Consider the following 10,240-nt stretch of genomic DNA (forward strand, 5'->3'; position numbering starts at 1 on the left):
TCACTTGTCAAGACGAGCAAGGTTTTATCTGTCGTGCTTATCCTAACTCAGTTATGTACCCTTTGACGGAGAAACAAGCTACTCATAAGGCCTCGAAACAATCCTCCAGCTACATCGGTCTTAGGCCACCTTTCGGGCCTTTTCCCATGATAGATGAACTGAAACAGGCTTTTTTTTTTTTTGCGGTTCATCTTACGATAATTTGTGGTTCCCCGTTTCCTTTCCGAATCTGTTGCTCTGAAAACATATAGAAAGGTTATCTTTCTGATTCTCGAATACACCATCGTATTTTCCTCCTTACATGATTCCGAAAGTTCTTGCGATATCTTGTCTTGCATTTTTATCCTATTTTTTAGGAAATAAGTTTCATTTTGACCTGCAAATGAAAATCAAGTACAAAACTGATCTTCGCAGGCGCGGTTATGCAATTGCACCTTACCTGCAAGGATCATTGCTTTGCTTGATTTTCATCCGCAAAATTTATTTCATCGAAAAATATGATAATATTCCTCTACGGGATAGAAGAACCCTCGTAAATGTGCCCTGATCTCAACGAGTGGCGTCTTAGCTCAGTTGTTGAAGCCTGAATTTTTGCTCGGGCTTCTCAGTTTTTGCAATTGTTTGAAATACAGGTCAACTTCGAGGATCGTTGTCCAATTTATTTTATTTTATACTCTTTCCTTAAAGCCTTTCTAATGTCGTCATATGATCTGTTAGTCTCAGCGTATAATCATAATATCAGAGTGAAATTTTTCTTGTTTTTCAAACTAAAAGTGGTACCCAAACATTTATAAACACGTAATAGTGGGTTAATGTGTTTTAAAATACAGAGACAAATATTGTTTGATGTCCCTTAATAGAGGAAAAATTAACTTACAGCCAAATCAATTTAGTATTTGTAGCGAAAATGTCAGATGGCATACTCTTCAACGGGTTATCAGACAAGATTCTGAAAGATAAGAAACAAAAAAAATTAGAAATGCAATTTAAAATTGTTAATAGTGGCCTTCTCTTAGCTGTCAGTTTGGCATTGTCAAGTAAAACATCGATATGCATAAGAAATTTGTCATACTGATATAAAGAATAAAGAAAATAAATGGTTATCCTGTAAAACGCTCTTAACATAAATCGCCTCCTTTTCATGTCAGAATGTCACTTAATTTACGTGAAAGACCTTTACGTTTACTCACGGTCAATCCTCGTGGAATTACAAGATTATGATTATAAATATAGACAGTGACACGAAGTCTACCAAGTAAAAACGTCGTACTTCTACCTTCTGTACTTCTAAAAGATTAAGATATAGCAAGTCATAATACAGATTTCCATGGATGCCGTGCTACAGATACATCGAAAGGAAAACTGACTAAAAAATTGGGACGGTTTATCAAAGTTTGAATTCTGTCAGCGATGACGCTTGACGCAAGTGGCGACCTAAGCTATTTCACAACACTGCATTGCCGTAACTAGAGCTTCACTTCAAAAATTCTGAGAGGAGAAGTGCAATTATGATCCCAGTATTTCTCAGATTATAAGAAGTAACTAGTTCCTTTCAATGAAATTGGACTTTAAATATTCTAAAGGCTTGCTTTTTCCTTTTTTCAGTAGTTTTTAAGTGGCTTTGTAATATGTCAATTTGCTTTCCATCTCCGCCAGTTTAAGTTCGAGAACCCCTCGATTATGTCCATCTAAATGAATTGGTTGGTTCATGATCAGTTGATTCTCGATGAGATTGATTTCCGACCGGACATTTTGGACCTCAGAAATAATTCCACTTTTCGACGAAGCTTTCGGTTGCCCGGTGCCATGCACAAATTTCTCGTGGTCCTTGTTCAAACTTTTAGGTCCCATCTGAGCGTTTTCAACTGTCGTCGTATTTCTTGAAGTCGAGTAGACTTATTGCGTACAGAATCTATGGGCGATTTCTTGAAAATTGTCAGGTGTTACAGAGAGAGACTGGGCCTTACTTGGTATTGCCACATGTGGGTTTGTCTAGCTGTTTAGTCTAACTTTTGCAACAAGGAAGCCTTCCGAGATTGTGTTTTTCAAGCTCTGAAGCGCTGAGGGACAAGTCGTCTCTCTCTCTGTCTGGATGTCCTTGAATTAGTTGTCTGGAAGGTAGTGATAGGTATGTCGGCGTTCGACCTCTACTTCCGGGGGGTACGCTCACAGTCCTTTATGTAACCTCTTGATAAAGTGTTGGCTGTCAGCATACCTTTCCTAGGCTTGTAGCGTATCTTGTAGTCATACTGCTGAAGTCGCGACAAAAGCAGTCCGCAGGATGACTTTCTTACCGAACACATATAGGTGGTTACGCTGTATACCAAGGACCGGAGCACTTCCTCACTGCCAACGGGAGTGCCCCACTTCTAGATGTCACTGGTTGACCGTGCTCCATCAGTAAAAAGCTAAGCTTATCCTTGGACGCATCTCCTTAGTCCTCTTTTGGGTCACTCTCGCTGAAGTACTTGACTATTGGTGCTTTGAATCTCTTGAGTTCAGATCCACTCGCATTCTTGTGTGTCAGGCGGCGTAATGGTCTCACATTTCTGAAAGGTTTTGAAGGAATTTAGGAAGGTGCCTCACTAGCCCTATAGATCTCTGCACTGCTGATACATGTGCTGTTCGCTCCATCTTGACTGTTGCATCCGATTTCCTATGCTCTGCCTTCGAATTCAATCCATTCTTTGTCATCACATGTCCAATGAATGGCACTTTGCTTCATTTGAATTCGAACTTCTCCTTTTCCAGCTTGATGAATTTTGCTCAGCAATGGTCTTACCCTATTTTGACTGAAATTTGTTTAGCGCTCGTAAATTGTGTTCGTCTTGCCTACGCGGTAATTATTCCACGACTCTAAGACTTTATCGATCCTACCTTTCTCTTCCTTGGAGGCAAATGGTGAACCATAGTTAATATTGACGGCTTCTGACCTGATACATGTGATGAAAGACGCTACTCGGTACTGCGAGTGTAAATTGAGGGTAAATTCCATGTTTGAAGCCAACTTTTCCAATTCTTTTCCAGATCCACAAAAAGATCTAGCCTCAGAAGAGCTGGTAAACAGAAGTGAAGATTTGCTGCGGTGTTTGAGGCTTAGAACTAATGCGCTGCAGCTGCTATCTGCTTGGGAAGTCATATTTGTCTAGGTTCTGTCGCCGTGTCTCGGTTCAAAGTCAGCTTAAATTCGACTAAAACACAGGTTAAAAGTTGCTATATTTCTTGCTGAGAATTTGCCACGCCACCATTAGCGTTAGCAGCCCGACATATCAGAAAAGACAGGGTAAACAGAACTTTAAAAAGGAGTTGATGGCCACGATCGGACTCTTAGAGAGCCTTACTGAGAGACTCGAATAAATGTTATGGGTTTTCTTGTTGTTCTCCAGGCCTTGTAAATTCATACAAAATAGACACCTTTCATGCGCTTTACTTTGTACGCGAACTAATACAGGTTTAACTGGTAAGTAGTTTTGACCTCTAGAGGCTTCAGTAAAAAACCGGTCACATTGAGAACATTTTTTACGCTATTATCAATTAGTAACCTGCGTACTTAAAATGTGACCAGACTTTGCTTTGATTTGTCACATAGCAGCCTTGAGACTTTGTCATGTTGCTGCATTGATGTTTTTTTGTTTATCTTCCGGCCTAAGTAACGAACTTTTCCTTGTCAGCACATTCAAAATCAAGCTCGATTGAACGAGACAACGAGGCGCCCTTCCCCTTAAGTAGCAAAAGTTGGCCTCTGGTGGCCATTCACTTCCCCCTTTTCCCAACTCGACGGTCTAAAGGGAATCAGGCTGAGAAGTGCTTGAATTAATTACTATATATTAATGATTAATGATAAATCAGATTTTATTAGGGTAAATAATCACTAAGTAATTAAAAACTATATTACTCCTTCATATAAGATAGATTACAAGCTTAGAATTTTTTCTTCGGAGCTGAAGAGTCATCAAGACTGATGTATCATACATTAATATAAATCTGTGACCTTGGGGACAAAGTCTATATATTTTAATGCCTTAAACGTCACTAACTGTCCCTGAAATTATCTCTTCATGTGCTCTTCTTCCTTTTAAAAAATTAGTAGGATTAAATCTGGGAAGACTGGTCTTCACTTTTGACCAACAGATATTTTAGTTCGTTATTTGGGACGTATGAAACAGCTCTATAAAACGTTCGTAGACAAAATATGAGCGTCCACTTATTGAATTTAAACAACACATGTCCAACTTGGAAACTCATTGCGATGGCTTAAACCTAAATAACTTCAAACATCGAATTCCTATAGAAACTACATGCCAAATATGAACAAATGACTAAATGATACTAAACGAATTAGATACTTATTTATATTTTGACGTCTCGTCTTGTGCAAGTTAAACACCATAAGTGTCACTAGCAAGTACTTATGACTCTCATATCACAAAGATGAAGAAATAGGTAAATTAAGGAGTGCTCCACTGAACATTGACCTCACCCTGTTTCGATTTGTTGCATGGAGTTTAGAGATCGACGCTGTGTAATGATGCTTCATTGAATAGATTTCTTTCTCTGGTCTACTTGGTTTTCTTTAAAATGAGCTATGCCACTTTTTTGACCGAGGAAGCCTACCATTAGAAAACTTGTAAAAGGCGAAACTTAGAAGTGAAGTATTTGACAAGGAGATTGTGTAAAAAAAGAGAAAAAAAACCAGAGATAGAAAGGAATTTTCGTTCAGAGCACTAATTTCAGAACATACTAACTTTGAAATAGACGTCATAAGTTTTCTTTGATAATTTGCAGAACGAGCAAAATTAAAAGATCTAAAAAATTTAAAGATTCGTAAAGTAGTGTTCAGCAGAAGTGAGGACAGGGATGTAACACGGGGGTTGGAGGGTGGTGTGTAAAAAAATTCCATGTTTACAAAAATAAAACATTCCTGCTGCGTAGCTGATTTCATTTGGAGCTAAGACATCGTTGGTCATATCTGTTGTTATTTTTATCAATGCGCGATGGATTTTACGCGTTCTTCACATAAATAAGACAGAATCCAAACTTACAGAAATATCAGATGGGTGTTGTTGCTGAAAATGCCTGATGGTAATTTCTTCAACTGGTTGTTGTCCAACCACCTACCAAAAGTAATATAAAGGGGTTCTAATTACGTTGTGCTTATCAACATGGTGCGGGCACCGTGTATGCTCCAAACTGACTTATAATTTAGAGTTATAATCTGCTAACAAAGTCATATTGTCTGATGACCGATGTCTTCTGTCCGGTTTTACATAAAGAGACCTACTCCATTTTGCGTGCAGGGTAAAAAAATTCCATGTTTACAAAAATAAAACATTCCTGCTGCGTAGCTGATTTCATTTGGAGCTAAGACATCGTTGGTCATATCTGTTAGTATTTTTAGCAATGCGCGATAGATTTAACGCGTTCCTTACACAAATGAGACAGACTCCAAAACTTACAGCCATCTCAGATGGGTGTTGTTGCTGAAAATGCCTGATGGTAATTTCTTCAACTGATTGTTGTTCAACCACCTACCAAAAGTAATAGGGAGGGGTTTTGATTACATTGTGCTTGTAAACATGGTACAGGCCCCGTGTTTGCCCGAAAATGACATTTTTTTAGAATCATAATCTGCTGACAAAGTCCCATTGTATAAAAACCGATGTCATCTGCCCTGTTTTACGTATTGAGACCTAAGATTACACACTGTCATTTAGAGCAGTCCTTATCACAAGCCAGGTGACGTTGATTCCAGGAGGGGGGGAGGGAGTTTAACATACCAAGACACAAATTGTCTGAATAATTTTTTTTTAACTTTACATACACAGTGTCCTCCCTGTGATTTTTATCTCTCAATGGATGGATTTGTTATTGAGAGACTCAAAAAAATGATGTTATGCCTTAGTCTTCTTCTAGTCTCTCTAGGCCTCGTACAGTTATCGAAAATAAGTACCTTTCTTCACCTTACATTGAACGTTAAGTTCTATACTTTTCATTGGTGAGTACTTGTGACTCGTAGATCCTCATAAACTTGTCAGATTGAATCAACTCTTGGACGCAACAAACGGTGACAAACCCTGACATCAGAGAATGCCGATCATTTGTGCTCGCAGAATCCACGTGCACGAATGACTAGCCTTGTGCTTTGTTAGATCCCCTGTTCAGCTGTAATATCATCCACTGGCCAGTTATATTGCAGTTTGACGGAACTCCTGTTTAATCAGGTTGGCGCCCAATTCTCGGAAAGGAAGTATTGTCAGCCTTTTCCAGCTACTTGGTCAAGCACTCGCCTGATCTTTTGTGGTCCTCCTGGTCTTTCGAAAGTGACTACGTTCTGTGACGACTTACTAAGAGGCTCACCTGTTAGCTGTTGTTTTTGAAATGTTTGAGATACTTAACGAGGTGCGTTGACACTTTGACTGATGAAGCGTACTTCCGGCCTAGATTTGCAAGGCACAGGCGCCTCCAAGGCGAACATTAGAGCTAGCATGGTCGTTGCCAGCTGATTACACTTGCGTTTCGATATTCCAGGAATAAGTCTCAGAGTTGTTGCTTTCTCCAATGGCTCTAGTAGATCCTGATGCCTCGGGCAGTGTTGCCAGAAAGTGCGTCCACCGATGTTTTAAGCCTGAGATGGAAATGGCATAGCATGCCTGTGTCTGTGTCTGAGCGAACTCCACCAATTACCCTACTTCAATGACCCAATCAGACACCTTCTCATTGACAAATTCCTCTTGCTACTCTCGTAAGCCTATAGCCGCGCCTCGTTGTGCCTTCCATTCTATACTGTTGTTTTGATGTCCTTTTCTTTAAATACTTCCTTCACACTTTCCGTCTTGTGTGGCTTTTCGATAATCCATCACTTCTTTTTGTTTGGGAAGAAGCCAAAATCTGGACTCAGAGTACTCCGCATGCCTTACTATCTCATTTCTGTAGTATAACCTGTCCCACCAGCATCATTGGGGAACTACGTCTGCTTTGCCGCGGAGGCCACCTGTAGACACGTGATCATAGGCTGGACAAATAGAACAAAAAGAGCCACAGCGATCGGATCTCCCTGCGTAGTCCCTTCTACTCAGTGACAGGATCTTTTTACCGCCAATAATAATTTAATAATTTAATAATTGTCTTCACGTCTTTTTTCAGTTGTAGCCTGCGTACTTAGAATGTGACCATAATTTATAAGCTTGGCGACAAATTTCAATCATTGGTATACCTTAAATGTTACTGACTGTCCCTCAAATTATCTGTTTATGTCCTCTTTTCTTCCTTTCACAAATTTAGTAGGCTTGGAGTAAAACTACTGAAAATACTCTTTAATTTTTTACTTACAGCTCTACCAGGTTGATATTGTTATTGAATATTTCTTTTGGCAAGTCCTCCAACTGGTTGTACCTCAAAACCCTTTCAACAAAAGACGACAGTTAGTGTTTGTAACAAGTATTCAGCTGAGTTATCAATCTAAACGCATTATCATTATCATCAATATTTTGACCACCTAGAGTTGTTTTGGGTAGTCATCGAACAAATCCATTTCTAAATCTCGCCCTTCGTTTGCTGATGTCTATAACAACATTCATCTATGATCTCTTCAATTACATCCTTCCTAGGAGGAATCCTTATTGATTCCCTTTTTACCATTTGCGACTAATTTGTGGTAGGACTGCTAAGGAAAAGGCTAATTTTTCATGGTCACGGAAGAATAAAAGAGCCGCAAATAGTGTGAAATTTAACAACACTATAACTACAGCCATCTTTGAAAATAGGCTTCTGAGCTCTGAAGCTGATAAATTTTCACAGAATTACTGAATTTGTAATTAAGTGCCGCTCCCGCTAAGAGCGGTCCTCCCGGCTTCCCGTCGGAAAAAAGTTTTCTTTTATTTTTTGCCCATGAAAAGGGTTTAGGGCACATGTTTCAAAAATAGTTTAGTTGTTCTCCAATTCTCTTTTTTTGCGTCGCCACAAGCCAAAAATGATTTTTGGCCAGACCACCCCTTTGGACAGCGATCGCAAGTGTAAATTTCAAAGATTTTGTCCAGCGCGCAGCGACTGCAACAATGCAGCTCACGGGATTCTATCTTGCTACAAGTAACAAGGTGTATTCATTTAGTTCACAGACAAAATATGGAAACTTCAGCTGAAATATTTTTCATACCAGCGTGATCAGAGGAGACCCTTCTATTCGAACTTAATTTGCATATCCAAAACTCACTACTTTGTACGAAAGAATTCTCAAAATGCAGACGTTAATCGGGCTGAAAAAGCATATCAGTGCATAGTTTATACACCAATGAGGTCACAAATTGCCTCAAACCCGCGGGTATATCTCTAGCTTCCATCCACCAACTTCTTAAAAACAACGCAAATCCATGTGTTTGCTCAATTGCGCTCGTGTCAAAAATCATTTGCATGATTCTTAGAATTGACCAAGATCTCCTTTTGACCGTTCAACTTCGTTCGTTTATCTTCTACGTTGAGGATTTAAGGTTTTCACAGCAACTGAAAGGAGATTAGATGTCGAGTTGTCCTAAATCGTTGCATAAACGTGATCAGTCGTAACGCTTGCGCGCTTGCGTGACTTACAAAGTAGACAAAGGTGATCGGAAGGTGCCTTCTCGATAATTTACGTTGAAATATCAGGTCATGAACTACGCACAGTGTGGAGAAGATCAAAATTAAAGAATAAACCTTGGTACTCTGGTCATAACAGACATATCACGTTGCTTAAAAGGACACAAAAACAAGTTAAAATAGATTGCAATGTTTATATTTACAACCAACACGCAAACACTCCGAAACAATTCTTGGAGTTTCTCCCGAGATTTAGTATACGGAACCCGATGAACTAACCCTCCTTTCTGCAAATTTTTTCCGTCATTAGTGATGTTACGCATTTATGGACCACAACGGTCTTGAGCGACAAACTCGACATTTCCCTGCGACCATCAAAATCAACTGGACAAACCCAGCTTGATGTATTGCGTGACATCATTGTGCTAACTTTTCTCTTTCTCATACGACCTGTTTCGCAGGTTCTACAAGTTGGAACCAAAATTAGTTAATGTAACGAACTAGAATCGAAAGTTATTCAAATGGACTGAAGAATTTTACATTTTAAGGAAAATTTTATCGTTTAAATGTTTACTTGATTCACGGAAAGCAAAGATTGCAGTGGCTTTGGGTATTTCAGCCCTGATTTGGACAAAAAAAAACAGTTAGTGGTATGTTCTAAACACCGGAACACCTGAGAGGACACTGGAAATGTAGTAAAAGTATTTTTTAGCATCCAGAGCAAAAAGAAGAATGTGAGGCAGCGAAAGTGGACTGAGTTTTCAACGCCATTTGTCGTAAAAGCTGCCACCAGCTTGTTCTTAAACTCACTAAAATTTACCTGGAAGGTATTAATTTTCTTTTGCCGCGAAACTCGTGGATTTTAAAACTTTGAAACGACGTACGATGAATCATAAAACTGGAGTTTGAGTCCATTGGTAAGCTATGCCAGTTGGTCTCATGAGAAGATCAAGCTCTGACGAAATTTGACAGTTTTGAAGTTTTAAGCGGATGCAAAAATCGAGACAAGAATTCGTCATGACACAATTTGTCCTTTGATTTTGTCAAGAGAATTCTGGTTTTGTCTGCTATTGCAGATAGCCCAGATAGGCAATTACGAACCAATTTTTAGTTAAATAATAGCCTTCACTCTCGAGAAACTGCAAATATATTACCCATGTGATCCGACTATAGCTTTAATTCCGAAAACTTCAAAAATATCTCCAATCAGTCTGGCTTTCTTTATTTCCTCACATTTTCCCTTGTGCTGTGGCTGTTAACAAGTACTTTCACCGCATTTCCGATGTTTCTTAAAGTGTTCGGATGTTTAGAACATGCCAATAACTGTTACATTTTTTCCATATTGTGGTCAAAATAACCGGAACCATACAAAATTAACTTGTAATCGAGGATTTCGCTGGTTAGCTGGTAGTAATTCAAAGAACTTGTTACGTCGTCCCGTTGTCACAGCCTATTTAAACCTCACGTGGATTTGGACCCCCCTTCGCAAATTTGGACCCCCCCCTACCGAACTTTCCTTTTAAGCATCGTTTGTGTCATATTTGGTAACTAATTCTATTTGCAAGCTTTTTGTCGGTGTTCTTTTCAATTACAACACAACATTCCTCAATAAAGGTAAAGAAAAACAGCCATTTCGTTCCAATCCTGCCGCATTTATTATAGCGAGTCTTAC

Source organism: Pocillopora verrucosa, chromosome 5 (genome assembly GCF_036669915.1).
Source record: "Pocillopora verrucosa isolate sample1 chromosome 5, ASM3666991v2, whole genome shotgun sequence".
In the NCBI taxonomy this organism is placed as follows: Eukaryota; Metazoa; Cnidaria; class Anthozoa; order Scleractinia; family Pocilloporidae; genus Pocillopora; species Pocillopora verrucosa.